Below are 10,500 nucleotides of genomic sequence, written 5' to 3'. Positions count from 1 at the left end.
TGCATGGGAGACCTGAACAACCTGCTAAAGTACTTATTGTAAGCCAAATATTGTACAGCCAGGTCCCGACTGAGGCTGCCTTGTGTTCTGTAGTCTTTGCTTTCATTCACCTGGACACAGCGGCAAATCAACACTAGGAACAGGGGTTGACATTGGAAAGCAGCTCTTAGCCCCAGTGTCTTCAGATTTAAATGAGATGTGCCTATAATGCTGCTGAAGCAGCTGATGGCCTTTCTGAAATGAGGCAAGGGCATTTTCAAGATAGATTCCTTGCCAGCAGTGACAGTTGCCATCTTTCTGGATTGTTCTTTGGTACTGTGTTTAAATGTTTTCCAACACATCGCGTTCTCACAGGAACCTGAAGTTCTGGGTTCCCATGGGTACTTTAAATGTTGACACAGTGATTCAAAAGCAAGCCTTCAGGCTCCACACACTGCACCCTTCTTGGTCATAACCTCGACCAATTAGTGCTTCCCCCAGGGCCTGACTGATGGAAAACTGGATTAAGCTGGTCTGGAGGATTGTTCTGTGAGCCTGAAAGAGAAGGCCAGTCTCCTCATCCTGACTGCTCTAACCCCGCTCCCCAGCTGCTCACACTACGGACCGGGCGCAAGAGGCATCCCCAAAAGACGGCCTGGAATCCAGCGATCCAGTCTCTCCAGGAACTACAGCCCCCAGCATGCTCCGCGGCCGCCGGCTCTGCGGTTTGCGCGTGCGCAGACGGGCCGCTGCGCGCTGACTGGGAGCCAGCCCGGAGCCCGTCCTGCTGAGGTGGCCGCGAGACAGGTGAGTGGGGTGCGAGTCTCCCCGCGAGGCGGACTCTCAGCTGTCCCTTGGGTGGAGGCCGCGGGCAGCGGTGGGGGACTGAGGGAGAGGCGGCGCGTGCCGCCCCGAAGGGGGGCGGCGGGCTGCTGCGGCGTCTGCTCCCACGGCGACCCGGGACGCGCGTGACAGACCCACCCCCTCCGGCGGCGCCCGCCCGGCGACTCGGAGAAACTGCGCCTGACGCGGGGACTCCTGCCTGTGACGTGGGGCCGCTGTGGGCGTCTCGGCAGGTGGCAACTCTTCCAGAGCGAACTTGGGTGTCTTCATTTAAGACTCAGGTTCAGCATCTGGGCCGGTCCAAGCGCGTCCGGGTGTTAGCATCGGGGAAACTGAGGCGAACATTTAGGCAGGGTCGCCTGGTGTGCTTCCGGTTGGAATTCTGGAAATTACTCTGAGATTGAGGTGCGGATCCGGCTGCTTTAATATGACAATAATGCAATAATGGGAAATGCAGATGCTTCAAAGTTTCTTTTTCGGTGACAGATTGTGTCGAATCTTCCAGCCTCATGCTACCTATGGAACTTGTGATGGGTCTCGGTGGGTTTGGTTTTGTTGTTGTTTGGTGGGATATTTAGAAATGATCCAGAATACTTTTTTTTAAAAAAAAATCCCGTAAAAGAAATCTTTCTAGGTAAACTCAAGCTTGTTTTTTTGAGACAGCTCCCTATGTAGCCCAGGCTGGCCTCTGTTCTGCTTCCCAAGTGCTGGGATTAAAGGTGTGCACTCTCAAGCCCTGAAAAATCAGATTTTTAATGGGACTAATTTTCAGTTTCATCTTTTTGTTTGTAGCTTTTCTGACTGTGCTGGTGACTAAGTTTAAAGGGGCACACATTTCCCAGTTCTTTACTCCTCATTCCTTTTCTTAGTTTCCAGGTCTCTCTGAACTGTATGCATTAGTCATCTGTGTTTGACATATTCATTTCTTTCTGTTTTCCATGAGCAGTTTGCTGTTCGTTCTAAGTAAAGGTTGATACCTTGCTTCTTTGTTGTTGATTTTGATACTCCTGATCAAGTGTAGCTGTTACTTATACTTTGTCATGGTGTGGAACCCAGGGCCTCCCTTCACTACTGAGCTGCCCCCAGATCCTTAATGTAGCTTTTTCATTTAGCCCATCTTGATTTTTTGTTTGATTGGATTGAAACTTTTAAGATTTATTATTTATTTATTTAGTGTCTGTGTGTGTTGCCAGCGCACATGTGTATTCACAAGTGCATGTAGGGTAGGTACCTGCAAAAGTCGGAAGGTGGCTTTAGATCTGCTGGAGCTAAAGGTGTAGGCAGTTGTGAGATTGTCATGGGTTCTAGGAACCAAATTCAGGTTCTCTGCTAGAGCAGTCTTCACCCTTGTCCACTGAGCTATGGCTCCAGCCCCTGATTATTGCTGCTGCTCTTTGTTGATAGCTCGTCTGGAGCTTTTCTTTTGTAGACCAGGCTAAGTTTCCTGCCTCTGTCTCTTAGATGTTGGGCTTAGAAGCATGTATCAAGTCTCTCTCTCTCTCTCTCTCTCTCTCTCTCTCTCTCTCTCTCTCTCTCTTCTTTCCTTCCTTTCTTTTTTTGGTTTTTCGAGACAGGGTTTCTCTGTAGCTTTGAAAATCCACCTGTCTCTACTTCCCAAGGGTTGGGATTTAAGCCATGCACCACCACCACCTGGCCTTACACCCTACCTTCTTTCCGTTTTTAACCACAGATGTGTATGATCTGTGTGAGAGGGGAGGTTTTTGGATTGATGGATATGCCTCATGGACAAACATGAATTTGATGGGACTGTGAGGAATCCTGGATGTGGCTTGGGTAGAGTGCTGGTTTACCACGATGAGACCTTTGGTTTAGTTCCTAGCAGAAAGAAAACGTTCTGAACAAAAGTTGCCTCTCCATAAAAAACACACCAACCTTCTTTCTTTGTGAATTTGGGAACTCTTCACATTGACAGGAGAATGAACTGGGGTGGATAGTATGTCAGAGGAATGAGGGAGATTCTGAGAAAGTGACTCAGGAGACCATTGCTTTGGTCACACTGTGCCTGGAGTGGCTGCATCTTACTGGCTTAGAGTCACAAAAAAACCGTGTGTGTGTTTTCACGTTATCTCTTCTTCATTACCAATGAAGATTTTGGCGGAAGTCCAGGATCTCGTAGATTCGGTGACCTACCATCACTTTCATTGGCTTGTTCTCCAGATGGCCTCTCATTCAGCTGGCAGCAGTAGTTTTCCACAGCAGCCACGCAGGAGCTCATGCTGTCATGAGGAAGTGGGACTAGCACAAAGGGTGGTACGCAGGAGAAATAAAGATCCTGTTTGTCATTGCTTGTAACACAGACTTGGACAGGAAATCCGGATAGGACAGCTAGTTGGGAGAGGTTAGCCCAGGAGTGTGGCTTCTACTTGCGGTAGTAATCTGTTGGAGGCAGTTACCGAGTCCCCTTTGTCTAATAAACACTGTAATTGTCACAGTCAATGATAGCTGTTACTGTATTTTACATACGTGTAAATAAGGCCTAGAAGTTAAATGATTTTCTCACGCTGTGCCAAAGCCAACTTCTAGCCACCTCTCTAGCTCTAAAACCCCCAGTTCCTCCCACTCCCCCATAATGCTTGCTGAATAGCCTAGATCTCAAGATCCTCCTGCCTCTGCTTTCCAAGTGTGGGATTACAGATGTGTCCCACCATACCCATCATTCCTGCTCCTTTCACAGTGTTTTGTATTTCCTTATTAACAATTATATTCAAAGTACTGAGAATGTGGCTTAGTTACCTGCTATGTGCAAGGTCTGGTATGTATGTATGTATGTATGTATGTATGTACTGTGTTCAATACCAGTGCTGCAAAACCATAACAAAAGCTAGTGTGTTTAAGTCTTTACTTATTTTTGGTCCCACTCCTTTTTATTTTTTTCTTTTTGTGATTTTTTTTTTCCAGACAAGGTTTCTCCCTGGAACTAGCTCTTGTAGATCAGGCTTGCTTCAAACTCACAGAGACCCGCCTGCCTCTGCCTCCCGAGTGCTGGGATTAAAGGCATGCACCACCATCGCCCAGCTCACTCCTCCCTTTTAATGTAACACTTGAAATTAAACCTAGGGACTCTTGTATGGTAGCCAAACTCTACCACTGAGTTATATTCCTTGTTCAATCTTATTATATGAAACATTACTACTGTGGTCATATTTCCCCAGAAATTATTATAGCTTCTTCCATTTTATTTATTTGTTTATATTTTATGTTTTTTGGAGATAAGATCTCTCTTTTACGCAGCTCTAACTGTCCTGAAACTCGCTCTATAGCCCAGGCTGGCCTTGAACTCACACAGATCCACCTGCCTCTGCCTCCTGAGTGCTGGGATTAAAGGTGTGTGCCACCACATCTGGTCCATTTTTCTTTCTATTATTTATTCTTAAAAAGCAGATTCTGGGGCTGGGGAAATGGCTCAGAGGTTAAGAGCAATGGCTGCTCTTCCAGAGGTCCTGAGTTCAATTCCCAACAACCACATGGTGGCTCACAACCATCTGTAATGAGATCTGGTGCCCTCTTAATAAATAAATCTTAAAAATAAAAAAGCAGATTCTGGGCCTGGGGATGTAGCTCAATTTGTAGATTTGTTGTCTAACATGCATGAAGCCCTGGGTTTGACCTTTAGCATCCAGTGCTTGGATGTGGTACCTCCCTGTAATCCCAGTGGAGGCAAGGGGGATCAGGAGTTTTAAGTCATCCTCAACTACACAGATAGTTCGAGTCAGTCTGGGATACATGAAATTTGTCTTAAAAAATGGAGGGCAGATCCTATCCCTCTCTTTCATTTACTCCTTAGCATATTACAGTCTGGCTTCTACCATCCTGAAGTTCATTCAGTCTTGTACCAAATATCTACTGTGTATCCCTCCGTCTGTAAATTTTGCCTGGGGGCTTAGGAACCAAGAAGACAAACGTTGGAAACTGTCAGTATCTTATGTAAATACTTCCATCGAAGACTTTAGTCTTGGGAACTGGGGAAAGATGCTGGACCACTGACAGAGAGAAACCTTCCCTTACTCTGGAAGTGGTATTTTCCCGTGTGTGTGGCTTTTTCTTCCAGGGAGGCATCACCCCCTCCCCCATGAGAAGTGATACGGTTGAAAGATAAAGTGCAGGCTTTGGAGTCCGACAGACTAGGAACTGAACCACAAGTCTGTCTTTGTACTACCAGCTTTCGGTGTGAGCTCTTGAAGAGTAGGGCCTTTGTCTTGTTCACCACCTCACCTCTCTCCCTAGGGTGATCACTTGGAGGCTGAATGCCTTATGGGATTATTGAGCTCAGCGTGGTAGAGATGAGTGCTCGTAGTAGCATGTGACTAAATAATGAGGCTAAGTTTTCTGTGTGGCTTATCAGCTATTTTGACAGCATTGGTTTTTAAAATATTACATTATATAATAAATTACTCCTCTTTTGAAAATGTAGTCTCATTGCCTTATGATCACCTACAAATGAGACATTAGCCTTTTTTCAGTAGGCACAGTTAGCTATGATCTTGTAACACTGTGTGTCTCTTCCAGTTGTATTCATATTTGTAGTCGTCCCCCCCCCCCCCCCTTTAGGAGGCAGGGTCTGCATGTAACTCTGGCTGCCCTGGAACTGGTGTGTAGGCTATGCTGGCTTCAAATTCACAGGCATCCAGTACCTCTGCTTCTTGAGTACTGAAATTCAAGGCGTGTGCCACGCACCCAGCCGTACATTTCCTGCATTTTAAAGCACCTGGGCTATATATTTTGTATTCGTGAGGTTTTGTTTGCTTCAGAAGTGGCTTCTGTAGCCCAGGTTGGTCTCAAAATAACTATTTAGCTAAGAGTAGCCTTGAACTCCTGATCTTCCAGCCTTTGCTTCCCAGGTGCAGAAATCATTGTGACTGACTATATTTATGTGTATTGTGTTGTTGCTTTAGATGAGGTCTTGTCATAGAACCCAGGCTGGCCTTGAATTCAGGATCTTCCTGTTGGGACCATTTGGAGTCCTGGCCTCCAGATGTTCTTCCCTGCTAGAGATCTTTACTTTCCTTCTGATTTGAGTTACTGAAAGCTGTGTCAAAGTTGTTTACCAGCTCTGCTTCATGAGCACGTGTTGCCTTGCCTTGAGGATCAGGGGATAAGGTTTTCACCTGTTGGCCCACCTGACTATTGGGTATAAAAGCCTCCATGGTGCTATTGAATAAAGGGCTTCTTATCAGTGATTAGAGGTCTGTGTCTCTGTCTCCCTGTCTCTGTCAGTGTGTCTTTGTGTGTGTTTCAACCTCCAGCCCCTTGCCCAAATCTCACAAACTGTATGGAGTGCATAGAGTGAAGACAGGCGTTGTTTGCTGCATCTTCCTGTTTTTGCCTCCAGAAGACTAGGACCACAGATGTATGCCATCCTTGAGCCCAGTCTTATATTTGTGATTTTCTCTAACGATGTGTGTTTTAGAAGATTAGTTTCCTTTGACTCACTAATTAACTTTCATTGGATAGATTCTCAACAAGAGTAACATGAAAACTGAAATTGAAAGCACTAATCAAAAGTCTTTATTCTTAAAACAGGAGATGGCCCATGCTTGTATTCCCAGCTACCACAGAGGCTGAGGCAGGGGCATTGCTTGAACTCAGAAATTTCCTGGTGAGCCTGGGCAACATAGGGGAGATCCAGTCTCAGTAAAAATCTTAGAAAAGGCATGATTTGCAATTAGGACTTAAAGAAGGATTTTTTTCACACCACACCCCTTAACAAAATAAGGTGGGCCCTCTAGCTAACATTCTAAAGACAGTAAACAGCAGGTCATTTCCCATTTCTTATGTTTGCGTTCTGTTGGTAAATACTCTTATGTGACTTGAGAATGAGGTTAAAGTCCAGTATTGCTTTCATCCCTTCTCTTTTTCTTTTTCTCCGTTCTCCTTTTTGAGACAGTCTTGCCTCTAGTCCTGGCTGACCTCAGAATTGCTCTACAGGACCCATAAGATGGCTCAGCAGGTGCAAACAAGCCTGAAGACCTGAGTCTGCTTCTATGGAAAGGTGGAAGGAGAGAACTGACTCTACAGGGTTGTCCTTTTACCTCCACAGGATCCCAATAGCAATCCATCCTGCCTCAGCCTACTGTGTTACAGAGTGCTGCTGTGATTACAGACATGTGCTACCACGCCTGGCTCTATCTTGTTTTTTTCTTTGGTGGCAAACTCTTGCTCTTCTCCCAAGATATTTTGCCTGGTTTTCCTGAGCAGAGTGCCTTCTGCTCTGTATTTACATATGCAAAACTCATCTACTGTGACTTGTTCTAAGCTCCCTTTTCTGTTTACCATTCTTCGGGGTCTCATTCATTCATGTATCTTCACTTATTAAGTCAACAAATGTTTTTCAGCCTGGCATGGTGACGCACACCTTTAATCGTAGCACTGGGGAAGCAGAGGCAGGCGGCTCTCTGAATTGAAGGCTAGACTGGTCTACAGAGTGAGTTCTAGGACAATTAGGGCTCTGTTCACAGAAAAACTCTGTCTTGAAAACCAAAAGAAAAATGTTGTTTCAATGTCTGCCTTTTCCAGGTTCTTCATTGGCAGACTGTGGCAGCTCACATGTGTATTGCCGTCACTGTGCTAGGGAAATTGAGGCAGGATTGCTATGAATTTGAGGCCACCCTTTCTACAGTGTGAAACTTTAAAATTTTTTTAAAATTATTTTTATTTTAATGTGTTTGGGTGTTTTGTCTACATGTATGCCTATGTACCACGTGTTAGCTTGATATCCTCAGTGGCCAGAAGAGAGCATCACATCTAGAACTGGAGTAACATACAGACAGTTGTGAGCCTCTATGCAGGTGATGGGAATTGAACCCAGGTCCTCTGGAAAAAACCAGTGCTCATTTTTTTTTTTACTTTTTTGAAAAATATTTCTTTTAAAATTAAAAAAATATGTATTTTATGTATATGAGTGTTTTGTTGTGTGATTGTATGTTTATGTACCATGTACATGAGAAGCCATAGAGGGCATGGGATCCTGTGGAACTAGACTAACAGATGTGAATCACCATGTGGGTGCTGGGAATCAAATGTAGGTTCTCTTCAGCAGTGCGCCAACCACTTAGCAATCTTTTCTAGCAGTTTGAGACTGTCTCACCTCCCCCTCCTTAAAAACAAAGTCCTCACATGTCCTTCCCATGTAACCTTACCTATAAATCACAGTGTGTGATAGATGTGCTATGAGATCTCATGGCATTTTTATAACAAAATTGGTGCTACATAGTGTTAGTCTACGGTATTCCCTGGGTTGATATAGTCTCTGAAGTTTGCTTCATGTCAAGAGGAGGGGGCATAAAAACTCCACCACTCAATGAGGAGGAGTGTCATTGTCACATGTTAAGAGGATATGGGATAGGTTATAATGTATCAGTCCGTCTTTATAAAATAGCGTTTCCATTGGGTGGTGGTGCACGCCTTTAATTAAGTCAGCACTGAGAGCTGAGTCAGGCCTTGTCTCCAGAGCTAGTTCCAGGATAACCAAGGCTACACAGAAGAACCCTGTCTCAAAACAAAAACAAAACAAGAAGAAAGGTGGCATGTGCCTTTAATCCCAACACTTGTAGGCAGAGGTGGGCAGATCTCGGAGTTCCAGGCCAGCCAAGGCTGTACAGAGAAACCCAGTCTTGAAAAATTAAAAAAAAGAAAACAGGGTTTCCATACCAAATATGTGGTAGAGGTTTTGTTCTGGTGTTTGGGATTAAAGCTAGGGCCTTGGGCATGGTGCTAGAGGTGGTAAGTATGTTTTCACTTACTCTGCAGGTACTTTTCTGTCCTGATTTTGCTGTGGTTGGTGCATGCCTTTTATCTATCCCAGCACTCAGGAGGCAGAGGCAGGTGAATCTCTGTGAGGTCAAGGCCAGCCTGGTCTATATAGTGAGTTCTAGGACAGTCAGAGTTACACAGTGAGACCCTGTCTCAAAACAAACAAACAACAAGAGGAAAATGGAGGTTTTGAGAGATTGTTTTGCTTAAAGGACTCACAGCTAAGTGACAGAACAGATCCTCAAACTCAGGCCTTCTTGCACTGCACCATGTTTAAATAAAGTAAATACAGATTTATTTTTATCAAATCTTCAGAATAGTAAAGGTATATACATGTAGATGCTTCATACAGGAGGTGACTAAGTGCTCATAGCACAGGAAGCTGGGTTAGTCTCTGGGAAGCCCCGAGTTTAAGTCCTAACAGAGCTTCAATCTGCTGGGAAAAGTAAGGTACGCAGCTAGATAAATGACTGGTGTGTGTGGCATTATGTGAGTGTAAGGAGACGTGGAGAGAAAGGAGTAGGAAAAGCATCACAGAAGTGGTGTTTCAGAGCTGAGTACTGAAAATAGGAAAAAAGTAGAAAGGCAAGGCAGCCATGTAAGCACAGAGGCATGCTGAGTCAGCCTTACCTTGTCTGAAGCATGGTATACATGTTCAGAGCTGATTCAGGCAGGGCTGGAGATTGCTCATTGGTTAAGAGACTTCTTGCTCTTGCAGAGGACCAGGGTTGATTCCCAGCACTCACATTATGGTTCACAACTGTCTGTAACTACAGACTGTAACCATTGGGGATGTGACACTCTTTAGAACTCTGTGGGCACCAGACCCACACATTCTGTACGACAAAGCCCTCATTCACATAAAATAAACTAAATAATTTTTTTTTTTGATTTTTGAGAGTGTGTATGTGTAAGAGAGTGATGAGAGAGACCCTGACTGTCCTGAAAATAGCTCTGTAGACCAGACTGGCCTCAAAGTCAGAGATCTACTAACCTCCGCTTTTCAAAGCTGGAATTAAAGATCTGCATCACCATCACCCGGTAAATAATTTTTTTAAATTTTTTTAAAGATTTTATTTATTACATATACAGTGTTCTACATGTAGTGCAGTCTACATGTTTTGCCTGCAGAACCAGAAGAGGGCACCAGATCTCATTACAGATGGTTGTGAGCCACCATGTGGTTCCTGGGAATTGAACTCAGGACCTCTGGAAGAACAGCCAGTGCTCTTAACCTCTGAGCCATCTCTCCAGCTCATAAATTCTTTTAAAAAAAATATTAAAGCCAGGCTAATGGTGGTTCACTTCTTTACATCCAGTACTTAGGAGGCAGAGACAGGCGGATCTCTCTGACTTCAAGGCCAGCCTGGTCTATAGGGCTAGTTCCAGGACAGGCTCCAAAGCTACACAGAGAAACCCTGTCTAGAAACAAACAAAAAGAAATTTAAAAAAAATACAGAAGTGGATTACAGGGGTAGATGAACGGCTCAGTGAGTAAAGGTACATGCCTCCGAGGTAGAAGGGAGAGCCAATTTCTACTAGCTGTCCTCTGACTTCTATGTTGATTGTGAACAAGATAAGTAAATTGGGAGTGGGTGGGTTGAGCTTGGTTCACTGGGTGAAGTGCTTGCTGTATGAGGGACAGAGTTGGGACCCCCAGCATTCTGGTGGTATACATCTGTGGTGGTTTGAACAAAAATGGCCCCCATAGACCCATAGGGAGTGGCACAGTTAGGAGGTGTGGTCTTGTGGGAGTGTCACTAGGGGGTGGGCTTTGAGGTCTTGGAAGCTCAGACCTGGCCAGTGTGTCATTCACTGTCACTTCCTGTTATCTGCGGGTCCTGATGGAGAACTCTCAGCTATCTCTCCAGCACCGTGTCTGCCTGCATACTGCCATGCTTCTCACCA

At 44.9% G+C, this 10,500-nt stretch overlaps 1 protein-coding gene across 7 annotated transcripts in view; it reads left to right on the top strand.

Moving 5' to 3' along the window:
* Window positions 1–649: 649 nt before the first annotated feature.
* Window positions 650–10,500, top strand: part of Sgsm3 (small G protein signaling modulator 3) — a 31,260-nt gene continuing 21,409 nt past the window's right edge. For 2 of the 7 annotated variants that reach the window (XM_048454721.3, XM_048454722.3), the window contains exon 1: window positions 650–786. The gene's annotated coding sequence lies outside the window, so the exon portion shown is untranslated. Of the gene's footprint in view, window positions 787–983; window positions 1,228–10,500 lie in introns of those variants that run through there. The other 5 variants (XM_085678337.2, XM_048454716.3, XM_048454720.3 and 2 more) reach the window with 3 other exon arrangements.

Source organism: Myodes glareolus, chromosome 19 (assembly GCF_982192425.1).
Source record: "Myodes glareolus chromosome 19, mMyoGla1.1, whole genome shotgun sequence".
Taxonomy (NCBI): Eukaryota; Metazoa; Chordata; class Mammalia; order Rodentia; family Cricetidae; genus Myodes; species Myodes glareolus.
The sequence above is the reverse complement of the archived record's forward strand: the minus strand, read 5'-3'. Positions and strand labels throughout refer to the sequence as shown.